The 19262-nt window shown below is 35.3% G+C and overlaps 1 long non-coding RNA gene across 1 annotated transcript; it reads right to left on the minus strand.

The window, feature by feature from the left end:
• Positions 1-1569: 1569 nt before the first annotated feature.
• On the minus strand, positions 1570-18995 carry LOC129624156 (uncharacterized). The gene is made up of 3 exons (XR_008700786.1): positions 18604-18995; positions 10928-10991; positions 1570-2439 (listed from the first exon to the last, which is right to left on the minus strand). It is a non-coding gene; the product is annotated as an uncharacterized LOC129624156 (long non-coding RNA).
• Between the last annotated feature and the right edge of the window lie 267 nt (positions 18996-19262).

A 19262-nucleotide genomic window follows, 5' to 3' on the forward strand; every position in this document is an offset into this window, starting at 1 on the left:
TCTTAAATTGGCTTATTGCTGATTGCAATTGTTTTTGCATAATGAAAATTAAATTATCTTAATAGGAACATATTATTAGAGATGATTATACAATTTTCCAGAATTCAGTGGTTCAAAGCTTTTCAGTAACACAAATATGTATCTGACAAATAGTGGAAAATCTAATATAATACTTGCAGATTTTTTATTTAATAATGATGCTATCTATTGTTACTTGAATTAAAAAAAGGGAGAGAATAGAATTAAATATTGTTTAATTTCAAATGAGTTCATAATTTGGATTTCAATGGTTAAATCCATATCAAAATAATAAGATAGGAGATTAGTTTTACTAAACTTGATATCCCATCACTTAAATAAGTTAAACATCATGATGTATATTATGAATAAATGATGTACACTGAAATTTTAGTGAGTTTTAAAAAACTAAAAATTTTTATTTTAAAGCAATTGCAAATTAACATTGCAAAGTTAGAATAGTTTATTATGCATTATAGCCATTTTACTTTAGCTTAAAAGCAATTGTTTCGCTTAAGTGTTTCTATTTCTATGATATTTGATTATGGCCTGGATGATGACTCTTTGTAATAGTTTAAGATGTCAAGACACCATCTGGATTGCATTTCAAATGATATGTTTGTGGGTCTTGCATAGATTGTTTGGATTATAGAATAGCTGGAATCATAAACAGATATGGCATGTAGAACATACCATTCAGCAAAAGCTGACTGTTGTTCCCAGAATATGGGAATAAATTACTAACTCCTTCAAGCTACTTAATTTTATAAATTTGTTTTATTGTATACATATATAAAATGTTGCAACTGAAAAGAAGTTACATTATGAAATAAAACCCAAAGTTTGAGAAAAGTAATGAGTTGATTTACATAAGGAGCCAGGGGACTCTCTGGGAGCTTTAGCATTCCCCTCAGAATGGCTATGACCAAGATGCAAATGCAGAAGAAAGAAATAAAAATACCCATGAGGAACTCACAGGAGTGAGTTCTAGCGAGGACTGAATCTGGAAAGTTAACACAAGCTGTAGAAAAAGCCAAGAGTGATCATGAAGAGTTCTATTTCCTGCAGTATGTGAAGCTGTATGTGAGTCATCATTCAAGGCAACTTGGAGGAATTGAGATTAATCTGGTTTAATTTGTTCCCTTCCTCCAAGAGTTTACAGATCAGTACAGGAGAATATTGTGCACATGGTTGAAGTGGATGAAGTAGAACAAAATGCTCTAAACAAAATATAGATAAAGCCCAATGTAAATTCGAGTGTATCTGAAAGGCCATCTTGGAAGAAGCAACACTAAAGGATGGATAAGTTTTAAAAATGCATGGACATGATTGCCGGGGTCCAGCCCCGGTGGATCCAGGGAATTCGAAGCGGGGACGGTGTTGGCAAGGATCAGGAAACAACTGCTTAATTAAATGTTATTTAAGGATATAAAGAGTGGTTAAATAAGGATAGCTCAGTGAGGAAATGCAGTGGAGAAAAGAGGCTGAATAATTTAGCCAGAAGGTGAGAGAAAGAATGACATGGGGAGACCAAGTTTCGGTGAACAAGACTCACACTTTATTTTCCAAAGTAGTTTTTATACCTTAAGTTATGCATAGAGGGTAATGGGGGAAGGGGTAGAGTCCTGCAGTAAGCCAGGCTTTCTTCCTGCAAACTTATCATATGCAAAAGTTTAGGTGATTTTCATCATCTTCTGGCCTGGAGGCCTGTTAACATTTTAAGACCCTTTCTTCAGAAAACTTATTTTCTCTAAAGGTGATTAGTCAGGCGCCACCCTCCAAAAGCATTAGATAAAGTTGCATTCCTACAGGGCAAAGGTGTGGTGGGCTATAACAAGAAAAAGAATTAACTCAAGGTCCAAGGTTACAAACATTAAAGCTACTACTTACACCAATTATATTAATCAATACACTGCCAGGGACACAGCAGGTAAGGGATATGGAAACTTAGCAGCAAACATTGGCCTAACAAGTGAAAAACCCTTTACCAATACAATTTCTAATCAATCTTTTAACTGCTCAAAGGAGTCTGTATTCAGACAGTTTAGAACATCTCATGCCTCTCACGGTTGTGAACTAAAACACCCTTGTCACGCCCAGGAACTTTATTAACTGGAGCTGTGATTTAACTCTTTTTCAGAGAGAGATGGTGGGGGACAGTCCCCTGTAAAGTCAGAGGTGTAGGTGAGAGCACAAAGCAGTAAAGTAGGCAGACTCTGGTTTTGGGGGTAGATGCTCAAGAATTTCCAGGGGGACTCCTGAGGCTTGATCCTGCCTTTGCATATGCCAAGCCTTCTTCCTCGTGACCTTTGCCATGGGCAGAGTTCCTCGCACTGGCTCCCGGCATCTCCCCCTTTTTTATTTCTTAAAACAGCCAGATGCATCTCAGTCGCAAGCTTCTGAATGTTCTGTTGAAGAATCCTGACAATACAAGGAAGAATGATTAGGAGAAAATTAGACAGAATGTTTTTTGCAGAAATAAAGTTAGAGAAGGTGTGAAAAAAGTCATTAGCTGCTCCAGTGGTGGTAAAATCCAGTCGAGAGTGTTCCAAGGTCTCTATTTGATTATGAAGTCTCCCAAAGTCCAGGCCAATGTCAGAGCTGTTACAAACACCTGAAATATGATTTTTGATTATTTTCCCATTCATAATCTGTCTCATTTACCTTCAAAGATGTCATGCATATCCACCGGTAATCAGTGTGGCATGACAGAGCCATTTTCACTTTTAAAGCCTGTAACGCAGTCCCAATATGTATTATTGCTTCTTTCAAGGCGTCTACTCTCGTCTCCAATTTTCTATCTATAACTTCCTGTATTGCTAGAGTTAGAGAAACATTTTTAGACATGGTATCAACATATGGGGCAGTATGCACTTGTTGAGTCAATGATATCGCTGCCGCAGTAACAGAAGTAATTGCTGCTATTAAAGCTGATATTCCTAAAATAAGTAAGCCCACAAATTGCCATTGTTGCATTAAATCCTGCAGTTGTTGTAACACAGCAAGACCATAATTATATCAATAAGTGGTTACATCATAAGATAAGGTGGACGTTGTAACTCTACAGAGGAGCAAACATTATATTGAGGGTGCAAACAAGATGAGAGCATATGCATTGCTCACAAGTCACTACATTGGGTCCACCAGTGAAAGTCATATGTACATTAACTTTTCCAGAATCGTTGGTAAAGAGAAAAACATAAGGAGAGGGTAGACAAGCCAAAACAGAATAAGTAGAATTATTTTCTGGTTGGAGTTCGCGCCGCAGCAGCCTCGTCAGTCTTTCTGGGATCTCAGATGTTTATCTTGCCTCCCCTGCCGGCGGGCCGTCCCCGCTCCCTCGCTGAACCAGCCTCGGGCTCAGCGGTGGCCAAGCGAGCTCAGACAGACGCTGGTGGGACTACCTGCTGCGAGCGCTGTGCGCTGGGCCCCGGCAGCCAGGCTGGTCCAGCCGGCGGCTCCCCACGCACTGCTGTTCTGTGCTTCAGTGACGGGGCAGAGGAGTGTCCCTCCTCTTTTGTGATCGAAGCAATGGGGGAACCTGCTGTCTGGGGGACTGCAACATGGTGAATCAGCCTGTCCGGGATCTAAATTGGAGAATCTGCATCCTGTGGAAAAATACAAGCACATCCTCCACCGCTAGTTAATAATGGGTCAGGACCCTTCCATTGTCCGGAGAGGAGGTCCTTCCATTTTACCAAGGGCTTTGTATCTTGTTTCAGATGAATCAGCATTTAGGTTATTTATTACAAAGAGAGCATGTTGTAAGATCTGATGGGGGGAACTATACTTAAATTCCCCTTCCTTTAATTTTTTGAATTTATATTTTTAATGTTTGGTGTGCTCTATCTACTATAGCTTGTCCCTGGGGATAATAAGGGATGCCCGTGTTATGTTTTATTCGAAATTTTATACAAAATTTTTGGCATCTGAAATATGGAACTGTTTGTATCTAACAGGGAAAATAACTGGGTGTCTAGATATAAAATTTAACAAAACATTGGAGGGTAAATGATGCAAAAATTTGACCACAACAGTTTTCTATAGCAATCTGTCAATTTTCATCAAACATTAGGAGAGCATCAAGTTGTTTCTTATTATATGGAATTACAATTTCTGATGGCTCTTTACCAAATAATTCAATGCTCCGCTTTTTTTCTTTAATATCAAAGTAGCTATCAATCCTGGATAAGAAGCTACTACTTTTTTAGTTTGAGAGGGAAGATGGACCCACTCTAGGGGGCCGTTTTGCCATAAAACCAATTTTTTGTCTGGCTACCCCAATTACATCTATGGGGGTTTTATGGCAAAGGAATTGTCAAGCAGTTGTCAATTTAATTTTTTAAATTTTTAAAATTTACATTTTAACTTATAATACTCAGATTTTACAATGGAAAATGGTCATAGCTGCTAAGTTAAAAGACAATATTTCTAGATTTAATAAGAAGTGATTGTTTGCATGCATGCTAAGTTGCTTCAATCATTCCCAACTCTTTGTGATCCTATGGACTGTAGTCCACCAGGCTCCTCTGTCCATGGGGTTCTCCATGCAAGAATACTGGAGTGGGTTTTCATGCCCTCCTCCAAGAAGTGATTGCTTGTATCTTTTCAAACATTACTTTAAATCTGTTAGGACTCTTTTTTTTTCCCTGTATCTATTTTCTCCATTTAATAGATTATTATACAATTTTTATTTTCTTTTAGCATTTGCTTTTGGACCACATTGTAATTTTTTTTTAGAATGATTATATCTCATTTGGATTATTTTGGGGGGAAATTTTTGTTCAGATATTATTAATAGAATTTTTTTTATTGAGGTTTACTTTAATATTATTTCCTCATTCTCTGACCTATAAGAGTAAGATTAATGATGAGGATTGATCTTAGTGGTCTTCCAACCTGTCCCAATCTCTTTATTCAATTCTACTTATTATCTAGAATTAAATTTCACAAAAAAAGAGAGTATAGATTCTTACACCTGACAGCTAAGATCATCGAGATTCAAAAAGTTTAAATATTTTTATAAATGTTTGAGCAGTCACCCTGATGCCAAAATCTATGGCTTCTCCATGGCCAGATGCTATGTATATCTCCAGCGAATTCAGCAAACCTGTATTTTGAGACTATAGCTTAATTTTCTGTCCTTTCCAAGGTATGTATGCCTGACAGCATTTTAAAGCTGAATATACTCACAGTATATATTGAATACCTGGAGGAAGAAAGGAATCTATCTTTACATATTACTCCATGAACATCAGAAGATCAATCTGTCAGAGTATTATATTTATAAGACAAACAATGAGCTAACCTATTTAAACAAACACTTTGCTCTGGAGAGGTCAAAATACTGAAACTGATGACCCAGCAGGCACTCTCTCTTCTTCATTTTTTTCTTCCAGAAAGCACTTTGTATTGTAATACATGTCCTTGGAGAAACTACATGTTTAATACTTAGTCTATTTAATACTTTAACTCTGAGCTATTGTTCACTGAGGCAGAAATTTGGACACTGAAGTCATACAACTAAATCCTATTAGAAGGCTAAGGAAACTACTTAAAATTTCAGAATGTTGATCTGGGCCATTTGCAGTGAATTGCAATGAAGCAGAAAATACATTTTAGAGTTTGCTGTATTAGAGATAATGGAACAACTTTGCTCAAGAACAGAGATAATTTAAATATTTCTTTTGTTTCATATACAAGCTCCCTGTATGTTTCAGAGTAACTTTTATTGTACAGTGCTTATCTCTGAGATTTTAATGTGACTATGACAAATTATTAGCTTCAAATGCCTATTCCCTGTACTTACTGTTATACAACTCTCACCATTTCTATGAAACTAGTTTTCCTTTTTGTTGTTGTTTTCCTGACTTCCGCATGCAAGACAGATCTTGACCTCTCACTGTGTCACTGCTCTGTTGAGATAGCTGTCACATATTTGCAGCTGTGCTCTGAATGCTTTGTTTATTCAGTATCTCTGCCTCACTGTTTTCCGTGTTTTTGATGGCATTATCTCAGCTTAATCCATTGGCAATGTGAATCAAATTAGTTCCATAGATGTGTGAAAGGATAAGTGAAGGGAAAAGACAATAATCAAAAAATGAGAGAGGTTTTAGAGTTTTATTGGTTGTGGATTTCCAAAGTAAAAATTTGGGAATTCTTTCAGAATGGGTTAGATGGGATTTTTACATACCAATTATAGTGCCATTTAGCTTTGTCATACATTCAGGTCAAGGATAGTGCTATTGACCTGAAACAAATATACTGCCAATATTTGTCCAGCAAAGACAGATTTATTCAGGATCAGCAGATTATTGAAATTTGGGGTCTACAACCACTTTGAGTCAAATGCAAGTTCCCTGTGGGTCAAGGGAAGGAGAATGTTTTTACAGAGAGGAAAAGGAATTTGGGAGGGCCATATAAACAGAGAGTCCATAACTTTTCATTGGCTGAGTTCTCGCCAGAAAAAAGGAGACTTTCTTTCTCTTGGGATTGGCTATTGTCAGAAGGCTTGAGACCTGCCCCTCTGGTCTCCAAATTCTATTTAATTTAGGCTTCTGTTTATTATAAAATGTTTTTACAGCAAAATAGTTTACCTATAAATTACAATTTGATTTTGAAGAATTTATAAATAGTAATGCAACTTTGGCTTCAGTGCCTAAGGTGAAGAATTTATTGTTCTTAAACAGAAAACCTGGGAAGTATCCATAAAGCATTCTAAGACACTTTCTAAAATGGGCATTTGTAGTTTGTCTTCAAGTTTTTATGTCATCCAATCAATACGTTTTTATGGAACTCACCTCATGATGACTTATGTGGAGAATTTTACTGCTTCTTCAGTCTACTCTGTCACCAGGTACATCTCATATTCCTATGAAGTAAGCTGAGCTTTGTTTATCCAATGTGTTTATAATATGTGTATACTGTGTATATGCTAAATGCAGTCAGTTTTCAAAGTTAACAAAAAAGCCTCTGGTCTTAATTTAGTGGAAAGTTTTGATAGAATTTACTCAATAGATTTATTTTCTACCTTACTTGATCATGCTTCTCAAAAATATCTGTATATTTATTATAGTCTGTGTTTCTTTAAGTTTTCCCAAATCTTCTCTCTCTTTATATATAAATTGAAACTAGGTACTTTGCTCAGCCTACCTCTAACGATAACATGATTTATTCTCTGCTGCTGCTGCTGCTGCTAAGTTGCTTCAGTCGTGTCCAACTCTGTGCAACCCCATAGACGGCAGCCCACCAGGCTTCCACATCCCTGGGATTCTCCAGGCAAGAACACTGGAATGGGTTGCCATTTCCTTCTCCAATGCATGAAAGTGAAAAGTGAAAGTGAAGTCGCTCAGTCGTGTCCGACTCTTAGTGACCCCATGAACTGCGGCCCACCAGGCTCCTCCGTCCATGAGATTTTCCAGGCAAGAGTACTGGAGTGGGGTGCCATTGCCTTCTCCGGATTTATTCTCTAGCTATCCTTATAAATGTCATTCTGCTATCTTCATCAACATGATTTGTGACTCTACTATTCTGGAAATTCTTGTCCAGGTAGATAAAAATTTCTGACTTTATTGCTCATTTTAGAAACTTCCCCAAGCCTCATTTAATAAGCATCAAGATGTTCAACTTTTCTATCTATAGTATCACATGATTAACTCCAAGATTGTTCAAACCTTGTCAAGTTGTGTAAGTATTTTTTTTTTTTTTTTTTTTTTTTTGTTTTTTTTTGTTTTTTTTTTTTGTGTAAGTATTTTTTGAAAGCCATGACTTAACAATCTGGGAGGCCCACAGAGACCTAATCAAGCTCTTTATCCTTGTTAAAGCCCAAGAACTTTAACACAGAAACCGTACTTCTCTTGGCTTTCTGGCTTGAGTGCCTCTTGAAACACTGTGATGACAGTTAATTAATTTTGTTGCGTCCAGGTTTCATTTTTTTATAGTAAATCTCAAACACTAAATGAATTTTGTAATCTTGGGTCAAAATAACAAACATATCTACATGAAAAGGAATTAAGTTAAACAAAAAAAGCAAACAAAAAAACTTTTACAATTCCTTTATCAGATCAGATGTGAAAATCCCTTTGGGTCAGGACACTCTTATTGTTTCTCTCTGTCTTTGTCCTTTTTATTATTTGTTATAAGAGGAAAGTATGTAAGAAGAAAGACAGACAAACTCCAATAAGCCCACTCTTCAAGCCAAATTTAATGAATGAAAAATCTTATACCAGCATTCCTCAGTTAAGCTACCTCAGGTCACTTAACAAAAATTTATAGACTGTCCGTAGTCATGTTTTGTTTTGTCTGTAAATATTTAAATCTAAGAGAGATCTCTATTTAGGGATGTTCTCTTTCTGACACACAGTGAAAATTATTTGGGCAAGAAGTTGAAAATACCAAGAAGAGTTTCAAAACAACCTAAATGTATCTATTTCAGTCTAAATTTTAGTCTTAACCCTTTCCAGAACCAATGGTTAATTTATAAATGCATTTATACTTTAACCCGCTGTGGATACCTCTTATTTAAATAGCATAATCTCACTATTGACAATTTATAATTATAGCGGCCAATTGGAGAAACTTGATAGAGACAAACTTTATTTCCTGAAGAGTATCTTAGAATTGAAAAGGAGCAATGACATTTCAAATATTAAATATAAATGTTTAATTTTTTCAGAGAATAGTCTACATTATTTTAAATGAAAGTTACATTTTTTAAATTAAATTCACAAAGTTATGAAACCATTATCAGAAAATAAGCCTAGAATATTTTCATCAGCCTTCCAAAAACTTTATATACTGTAGCTCCTGTTTTTCTTCCCCCTAGCTCCACCCTACCACTGACTTTCCCAGCCCTTAGGCAAACAATAATCTCCTTTCTATCTCAATAGAGTTGAATGTGTTGGACATTTCATTAAAATTGAATCAGGTAGTGTGTAATCTTTTCTTACTATTTGCACTCACATTGCATGTTTTCAAGATTCATTTATGTTGAAGCATGTGTCAGAAATTCATTTCTTCTTGCTGAGTAATATTTCATTGTATGGGTAACCATGGTGTGTTTATTCATTCAATGGTTTGGTGTTGCTTTCACTTTTAGTATATTAATACAATGAATGCTGCTGCTGCTGCTAAGTCACTTCAGTCGTATCCGACTCTGTGCGACCCCATAGACGGCAGCCCACCAGGCTCCCCTGTCCCTAGGATTCTCCAGGCAAGAATACTGGAGTGGGTTGCCATTTCCTTCTGCAATGCATGAAGGTGAAAAGTGAAGGTGAAGTCTCTCAGTCCTGTCCGACTCTGAGCGACCCCACGGACTGCTGCCTACAGGGCTCCTCCGTCCATGGGATTTTCCAAGCAAGAGTACTGGATTAGGGTGCCATCAACATATGCTTTAATATCTCTTTCATTTATGCTTAAAAGAGTGAATTTTTTAAGTCATGTGGTAACACTATCTTTGCCATTTTGAGAAACTAAAAAACTATTTTCCAAATAAGTTGAAGCATTTTGTATCTTCAACAATAGTGCAGGAGCATTCCTGTTTTTGCACACTCTCAGTAGCACTTGTATTGTCTGTCTTTTTTATTGCATGTGAGCATGCTCATATCCACTAAATATATGTGAAATGTCATTTCATTATTGCAAATCTGCATTCTATTAATGTAATAATCATGAACATCTTTTTTTGTGTGTCTTTGTCCTGTGTATATGACTTATTTGCCAAACTATTCAAGTCATTTGCCATTTTTTAAAGAGGTTGTATATATTTTGTATTATTGGATTGTAAGAATTCCTTATAAGAAGCCTCTTAAGGGAGCTATTTTAGTATCTGTCTGTCTTCCTTACAATATACTAAAAAATAGAACCATATATTTTACAATTGCAGGTCTGCTTTCTCCAGTGTTCTTTTGGATCACAATAGCTATATCCATTTGCTTCTTCCTAAAGAAATCATCAATCTATATGGTTCAGATGGTCTCTTGAGGTTCTCTCTTAAATTCACAAGTTTCCAAATGGGACCACCAGTACCTTAAATTTCCATATGTTTCTACTCTTATACAGCAGGTGGATGACCTTTGTTATATTCTAATAATGAGGTGAAATCTAAGACATTACATCTATCAGCTTATGTTTTATCACCCATAAGGCATACGATTTTCAAAGAAAGCTATAATTTTGTCCTAATAAGATGGTTTTCCTATGACAAGATTTATCCTATGATGTTAAACTCCTATACTGTTGAAAAACCATGCACTGATTAAACTTTTCCCAGGCCTGTAACTAAAAGACAATTAAGAGGATTCCAGTGCCTTAATGACAATTGCAAGCAATTAATTACCAAATGATATTAAATTGTCACACCACTGTATAAATTAGCTATGTTTTTAGCAACTCCATCTCTTCCCAGAGAACCTCAATACAAATGTGTGCTCGGTTGCTCAATTGTGTCCAACCCCTTGATGCCATATACTGTAGCCTTCCAGTCTACACTGTCCATGGAATTTTCCAGGCAGGAATACTGGAGTGGGTTGCCATTTTCTACTCCAGGGGATCTTCCTTTAAAAGTTAAAATTGGCTCTTTAATCATTTTCCTCTCTCCTTACTGTGAACATTAGGTAATAACATCAGAAATACATCCCCTGAGCCCAAAATTTCATCTTATCCATCTTCCTAGATTATGTATGAGGAGTGGTTAATTATTTTAGTTACAATATGTTGATCTCACTTGCTCCTTACTTCATTGTCCTCTGTGATAAAAGTACAAACATGAGTGTACACATTCTTCTGTTTCTTCCCTGCTTACATTCAAGCTGCTGAGTTCTGTTAGAGTAAATCATAACGCATGACAAACAGGTACTACTATTAATTCATCACAGGAACATCAAAATGGTAAAAGGGCAAAGAAGGTTACCTGCCATGTCAGTGCGTTGTGACCATCTGCCATCAGCCATCGCAGTTGCTTCTTCAGGTGCACCCTGATGGAATTAAGAACGGAGAAATGCAGAATAATGGCCCTGTATAGTTCAGGTACATATCAAGGTAATACTTTCAATAAGCTCAGATGCTTACTTCGTCCCATAAATAGGAAAGCACTCAAATCATTAACTTGAGATGACTGAAGCTTTGTTTTTGTTTTGTTTTGTGACTAGCAGCAGTATTTTGATGTTCAGCTACCTACCGTTTTTTGTTTGTTTTTTTTTTTCTAAGACTTCTTCATTTCCTGGCTCCTCCCTTATCTCTTGAGACTAGTCCTGCAGAACTGAAAAAAAGACTGACTTCCCAGGCTATAGCCCACAGTAAGGCTATAGGGGATTCCCAGGTAGTGCAGTGGTAAAGAATCTACCTGCCAGTGCAGGTGACACAAGAGATGCGTGTTCAATCCCTGGGTTGGGAGAGCCCCTGGAGTAGGAAATGGCAACTCATTCCAGTATTCTACAGAACATTCCATGGACAGAGGAGCCTGGCAGGCTATATATAGTTCATGGGGTCGCAGAGTTGGATGTAACTGAGCAACTGAGCACAATAAAGCACAATTTCCAGCTTCTAGGTTAGGTCTTTTCACGTAACTTTAGTGTTTTCATTTGATAGCCTTCATGAATTTTTACTTTTATACTCCACAGTAGAATTGTGAATAACAATAAAATCCCTAACACATCTCTAAGTTGATGACTAAAATTTTTTACAATAGAAAATTGCAAAGATGTAATTTCTGGAGTACTGTATATTATAAGCATTAAATAAATTTTAATTAAAATTTTTAGAATGGGGCTTCCCTGATAGCTCAGTTGGTAAAGAATTAGCCTGCAATGCAGGACACATGTGTTTAATCCCTGGATTGGGAAGATCCCCTGGAGAAGGGAGAGGCTGCCCACTCCAGTATTCTGGCCTGGGGGGACTGAATAGTCCATGGGGTTGCAAAGAGTCAGACATGACTGAGCAGCATATTTATTTTGTTCAATATTCAGAAAATGCCCATCATAAGAACTAATTGACAAGGTCAGCCTCCATAGTCAAAGAGATTATGTTTGAATCAGACTTATTTTCTGTCAGAAAATAACACTTCATTTTTCAACTCTAATACAAATTTTAATATGACCCTGAATAACAAGCACATTACTTCTGAACTCTGATTATAATATAGCTATCCACTAACTAATATATAGAGTCTTATGTGATTTTCTCATTTTTATGTAATCAATTACTATCCCCTAAATATTTATTTCTTTATTGTAATAGACATCTTATTGAGAAGCAAATTGGTGTTTTGTGTGTCATAGAAATCTCCAGAAATGCATTATGTTAACTTTGGTATGAGTATATTGTGCTTTTTGTTTGTTTTTGTTTTGGTTTGGTTTTCAAAGAAAAAGGATGATTTAGAAAGAGATGTTGGGAAATAAAAATTAAAAAAGCAATACTCAAATTTCTTTTAGAAAAAAATATAGAAAAAATTAAATGCTAAAAATTGATTCACTTGAAATTGTCTCTAGCAACTTATGATCACAGAAGTCTTGGATTTATCATGATATATATGCTTTGAAGATCACAGCAATCCTACATTAGTTAATAGTTTTGTTGATCCACCAACAATAATTTTTTGATGCTTTGCTATCCTTAAATCTCTTATTCCAATGGTGACTCTATTCTATGTAAAGTCTGTTAATTTCTTTTTGATACATTTATTTTTAATATAACATGTTTAGTGTAATATTTTTCTTGGCTAGAAATGGTATTCTTTTAAAATTATCTTTGAATACTTCTTCTCTTACTTGTTATACATTATTTTGCAATTCAACATCTAGAATAAATCTTTATTTCCATATTTATAAATTTTAAGAATGATTTCACCACTATAAAAATAAAAATACTATTTTATTTTATACCTTTCAAAATGCCTAGGAGAATGTCCTCTTCCTCTCAGGAAGTTATACCAAGAAATCCTTGCATTGTTTTGTTTTGTGAAAAGAAAAAAAAAAAAAAAAAAACGAGACACTAGATATTAAGTCATATATTTAACCATGTTTTCAGTGAAGGTGAAACTAAGTGCACACAGATCGGATGCCTCTGTCTGCTGCAGCACATTCAAGATGTTCATCCTTTAATAGAAGAGGTATTTTCATAGTACATTTTCTAAACTTACTCAGTAGCATTAAGATCGAATGAAATTTATTGGCTAGAGTTGAAATTTTTACTGACCTGCTAAATTGAGTTGATGAATTAGGAAATCCCAAGATACTTAATAGAGCACATTAAATTTTTTGAAATGTTCATATTTGCAAAAGACCAACTTTAGTACTCTAGTGATCAATTATACAGAGATATTAGTAAAGCCAAGCTTAGGATCATCTTAATTACTTTGAGGGAAATATGTAATAAAATATATACCTGTATTTTAAAAATATATTGTCCTACTTCATTACATATAACTTAGCACCAAATCAGTATATCTTTATTGTTAAAATCTAAACATTGCAATTGGGGATGGATAAATTTAGATATGACATCAACTGAGTGTGATAGAGACCAAATATGAGAAAAATTTTTTAAAGGAAAATAAATTCTCTGACACATAAAAGTGTGAGCAGCTTCATGAAGTCATCTGGTATCCAGCTCCCTCTGTATATGACTTCACCGTCTCTATGGAATGTCTCTTACTTACCTAGTACAAGATGGCTGACCACCTGGTTTTTATAGCACCAACAGGAAGGCAAAAAAGAGAAGTTAAAAGGCAGAATCCTACCTACTAAGGAAACAACCAGGAAATTGCACACATTAATTTCACTTACATCTCTTGCCAGATTATACACACAGGTTACAACAAAAAGAAGCATATACTGTGTATTTTGAATAGCTTATGTACCAAATAAATGTGGTACTATGGAAAAAAGGGAAACAGATTTTGGGATAAAACTAGCAGATTCTACAGTTTGGAGGATAGAAGGTTAGCTCTAGATGACAACTCTAATGTCAGAAAAGCCATATGTTGAATATTTCTAAGTATATTTTCATATATTTATTTATATATTTTAATCTTTCTAAAGAATCAGTGTTTTCTAGTAGAAGTTTTATGAACATATTCTACAATAAATGTTCAGAAGCAAGAATGCTTTAAACTTACTGAAAATTTTCTGATGGATATCTGTTTTATTTTCTTTAAACACAGACAAAAGTCTAATCAAAACTCTAGATTGGATTTGCAATGTTATGTAAGAAATTAAATGAAATCAATGGATTATTTTCCTTTTACTGAACAAATAATTAAAATGATTATTTGTAATCTAAAAACCTGGTATGTACTCTAAAAATATATTACATATTTATTAACTGTCACAATGTGTCATGTATATTGAGATATATTAGGAAAGTTATGACCAACCTAGATAGCATATTAAAAAGCCAACAAAGGTCCATCTAGTCAAGGCTATGGTTTTTCCAGTAGTCATTTATGGATGTGAGAGTTGGACTGTGAAGAAAGCTGAGTGTCGAAGAATAGATGCTTTTGAACTGTGGTGTTGGAGAAGACTCTTGAGAGTCCTTTGGACTGTAAGGAGATACAACCAGTCCATTCTAAAGGAGATCAGTCCTGGGTGTTCTTTGGAAGGACTGATGCTAAAGCTGAAACTCCAGTAGTTTGGCCACCTCATGTGAAGAGTTGACTCATTGGAATAAACTCTGATGCTGGGAGGGACTGGGGGCAGGAGGAGAAGGGGACGACAGAGGATGAGACGGCTGGATGGCATCACCAACTCGATGGGCGTGACTTTGAGTGAACTCCGGGAGTTGGTGATAGACAGGGAGGCCTGGCGTGCTGCGATTCATGGAGTCTCAAAGAGTCAGACACGACTGAGAGACTGAACTGAACTGAAGCAAAATTATTGCTTTCATAAAAATTACATTCTGTTAGGAGGTCCTTCAATGTAAACATTCGGTAATCATGTTAATAAATGCATCATTACAATTTAGGTTTGTACTATTATGTTATGGAAACTAAACTGTGGATTAAGTGCATAAAGAACATCTTTATTAAGGTAAGGTTCACAGCTTTTCTTGACAGCCTATTCTTTTATTATTATATTTATTTATGCTGTATCATGTCATCTGCAATGAGTGATAGTTTTACTTCTTCTCTTCCAATGTGGGTATTTTTATATATTTTTCTTGTCTGATTGCTATGACTTTAGCTTCCAATATTATCTTAAAGAGAAGTGGCAAGTGTGGGCATCCTTGTCTTGTTCCTGATTTTAGAGGAATGATTCAGCTTTTCATGTGTTGATGTTGGCTATGGATTTGTCATAAATGACCTTTATTATATGGAGATATGTTTCCTCTGTAACAACTTTGATTAGAATTTTTGGCATGAATGAATGCTGATATTTGCCAAATGGTTTTTCTGCATCTATTGAGATAATCATATGATTTTCATCTTTCTTTTTGTTGATGTGGTGTATCACGTTGATTATTTTGTGAATATTGAGCTATTCTTGGATCCCTAGAATAAACCACATTTGATCATGGTGTATGAAACCTTTTTATATATTGTTGAATTTGACGTGCTAACTTTGATGAGGGCTTTTGCATTTCTATGGGCTTCCCTGGTGGCTCAGAGGTTAAAGCGTCTGCCTGGAATGCAGAAGATCTGGGTTCAATCCCTGGGTCGGGAAGATCCCCTGGAGAAGGAAATGGCAACCCACTCCAGTACTCTTGCCTGGAGAATCCCATGGAAGAAGAAGCCTGGTAGGCTACAGTCCATGGGGTCACAAAGAGTTGGACACGACTGAGCGACTTCACTTCACTTTCACTTTGCATTTCTATTCATAAAGGCTATTCTTTGAAAGTGATTTTTAATCTTAAAGATAGAGGAATAGAAAAAACCTATTACTTAAGAAGCTAAATTTACTGTGCAGGCAAGAAGTGTTAGGTCAGAACTCCTCAACCTGACTCCAGAGACTCTTTCTCATTTCCAAGTGGTCAGAGCATTGCAGTGGGGATGCCTCCCAGTCACTCTTGTCTCTATTCTCCACCCACAAATGTGTGCTTGAGGTCATCCTTTGTAGAACTGCATTGCACACTGGGTTGCCACCCTATTGAATGGCAGAGGATGTCTTTTTTTTTTTCCTTTTAACTTTTATTTCATATTGGATTTGTGTGTATGTGTGATTCTCAGTTATGTCTGACTCTTTTGTGACCCCAGGGACTGTAGCCTGCCAGGCTCCTCTGTCCATGGGATTACCCAGGCAAGACTACTGGAGTGGGTTGCCATTTACTCCTCCATGGAATCTTCCTGATCTAGGAATCAAAACTACGTCGTCTCTTGCATTTCCTGCACTGGTGGATGGATTCTTTACCACTGGGCCACCTAGGAAGCCCAGTTGATTAACAATGTTGTGTTAGCGATACGTGTATAACAAAGTGATTCAGTTATACATGTATTTATTATTTGTCAAATTCTTTCCCCAATTATGTTATTACAGAATCTTGAGCAACTTTCCCTTACAGTAGGTCCTTATTGGTTATCAATTTTAAATATAACAATGTTTATGTGTAAATTCCAAACTCCCAGTGTATCCCTCCCCCCTCTACCTTTCTCTCCTGATAACCATAAGCTTGTTCTCTGTCTGTTTCTGTTTTGTAAAAAAGTTTATTTGTATCAATTTTTTTAGATTCCACATATAAGTGATACATATAATATTTGCTTTTCTCTTACTTAACTTTTCTGTAGATCATATTGTGATTATAAGTTGCCTGCAAAATTAAGTTGTAAACCAGGGTAAAACTTTGTGAAGAAGCATAATATTTAATGACTGGTAATATTTTTGTGATTATTAACTTTAAACAACAACAGTATGATTGCTAAAACATACAGCAATGTTTTCTGGACAGCAAATAAAATCCTGCATATAATTAAAATTATCAAACTATTCAAAAGATATTTTATTTGTTATATAAAATTTGTTCTACTTTTTACACTTTTAATTTTGCTAGCCTAGTGATAATTTCTGTCTTTATATATGTAATCTATAGGTAAAGGTATATCTATTTATCTATCTAAATATGTATATATCTAAATTTATATATGTAATGTATAGATAAAATAGTATATATTTCATCAACTCAGACTACTGAAAGATCAGAAGAAGTCATGTTGAGTACATTTTTTATTTTTTTTAAAGGTTAAAACAGTACAAAAGATGAATAATTCAAATTGTCTTATGTGTCTTCTTATGCATTTTTCTGAAAATAATGCAAAATGATTAATTTGATTCAGTCTAGTTAGTATTCTCCCAAATTTGTTTTTCATGTTCTACAGGAAACCGTTTAAACTTAATATACCTAATTATCTAGGCAGTCATTGAATTTGGCAGCAAAAATTTGTATTGGGATTTATAAAAAAAAAAAGTCTTAAAGAATGGAGCTTGAGTTGATATGGAGAAAGATAAGGATGTGATTTATTTGGACTGTCTGTTATATTCATTATCATGAGATTTCTTGTATCTTTCAAAAATTTGATTTTCTTAGAGCAACTATAGAGAATTGGCAGTTTATTTTGTCAAGAGCTAAAAGGCACTTCAGATTCTGAAGTAAATACATGAAGGTCATACAGAGTTTTCAAACAATGATTCGAAGAGAATTCAATTTGAAGAAGACATTTTTTTCCTTCCTTTCCTCAGAGCTGAGATCTATTTCTCATGAAATTGGATAGTAGATAATAGTAGATAATAAATAAGTAAAACAGGAAAATATTATTTTCTCCAGTTATACTTGACTGGCTGTTGGTTGGTAAAAATAAATAATTACTTTGAAGTCAAAGTGAAGCTTGTATTGACATCCTTCCAAGACCCAGATTCTCCACCTAGATAAAAGTTGAATTTCTTTTAGATCCTCTACAAAGTTGTGACAGTTGCATTTATCCATGTTAATTCATTTAATATAGAATTACAATAACCAAGATAGCTCAGATTCATGAGAAGATAAGGTGATTGTATCTGTTTATTTATTTATGAGAAAACAGAGAAAAAAAGCTGGCTAGTAGCTGGCCAGCTTCCACCGAAACATAGAGTTTTAACAACCAAAAAATTTAAGCTAGTTGTACTTGGGTTAGTTGTTTTCCATGTGGATCAGTGGTAAAGAATTTGCCTGCCAATGCAAAATACATAGATTGTATCCCTGGGTCTGGAAGATTCCTTGGAAAAGGAAATGACAACTACCTTCAGTACTGTTGCCTGTGACATTCCATGGACAGAGGAGCTTGGTGGGGTACAGTCCATGGGGTCACAAAGGAGTTGGACATGACTTGGCGACTAAACAGCAACATTTGAGTTAGTTACTGAGAATGAACGACATTTAGAAGCTAAATATGTCATATTTTAATAGTTATTTAGGATAAAAATATGCATGAATGAAGAAAATAAAACGAGTTTGAATAAAATTGAGAGCGTAACATTTGAGAGCATTCTATTTGAATAAAATTAAGAGTGTAACAATTATATAGGAAAATATTAAGTATGTTGTCATTCATGAATATATTAAAAAAAAAAAGAACAGAGTCACATTTTTAGTCTCAGTCCCAGCATTCTCCCAGCAGTGTCTTACCTTAAGTTGATTTTTCCTTCAGTTCCCAAATTGTCCCCATTGTTGTAGTTTTGAGGAACTTTCTGTGTTCCTTGTGGCTAATCAAGGTCTCTTTGTTTAAGAGTGAAGCTGCTTAGCTTTTCCAGCTTCTGCCAAAACAAACAGTATCTGGAATAGTCAAATAGTTTTGAAAAATACAAGTGAGAAGGAGTGGGAAAAAGGAAATTTAAAGTAACTAAAATAGTTTAATAATTAAATACTGGGGTCCAGCCCTGGTGGAGTCAGGGGTTTCGAAGGGGAGATGGCTTCGGTGATCAGGAAACAATAGATCTATTAAGCGTTAATTAAAGATATAAAGAGTGGTTAAATAAGGATAGCTCAGTGAGAAAATTCAGTGGAGAAAAGAGGATGAATAATTCAGCCAGAAGGTGAGAGAAAGAACGACATGGGGAGACCAAGTTTCAGTGAACAAGGCCCGCACTTTATTTTCCAAAGTAGTTTTTATACCTTAAGTTATGCATAGAGGATAATGGGGGAAGAGGTAGAGTCATGCAGTAAGCCAGGCTTTCTTCCTGCAAACTTAACATATACAAAAGTTTAGGTGATTTTCATCATCTTCTGGCCCAGAGGCCTGTTAACATTTTAAGACCGTTTCTTCAGAAAACTTATTTTTCTCTAAA

The sequence above is a fragment of the Bubalus kerabau genome, chromosome 12 (assembly GCF_029407905.1).
Source record: "Bubalus kerabau isolate K-KA32 ecotype Philippines breed swamp buffalo chromosome 12, PCC_UOA_SB_1v2, whole genome shotgun sequence".
Taxonomy (NCBI): domain Eukaryota; kingdom Metazoa; phylum Chordata; class Mammalia; order Artiodactyla; family Bovidae; genus Bubalus; species Bubalus kerabau.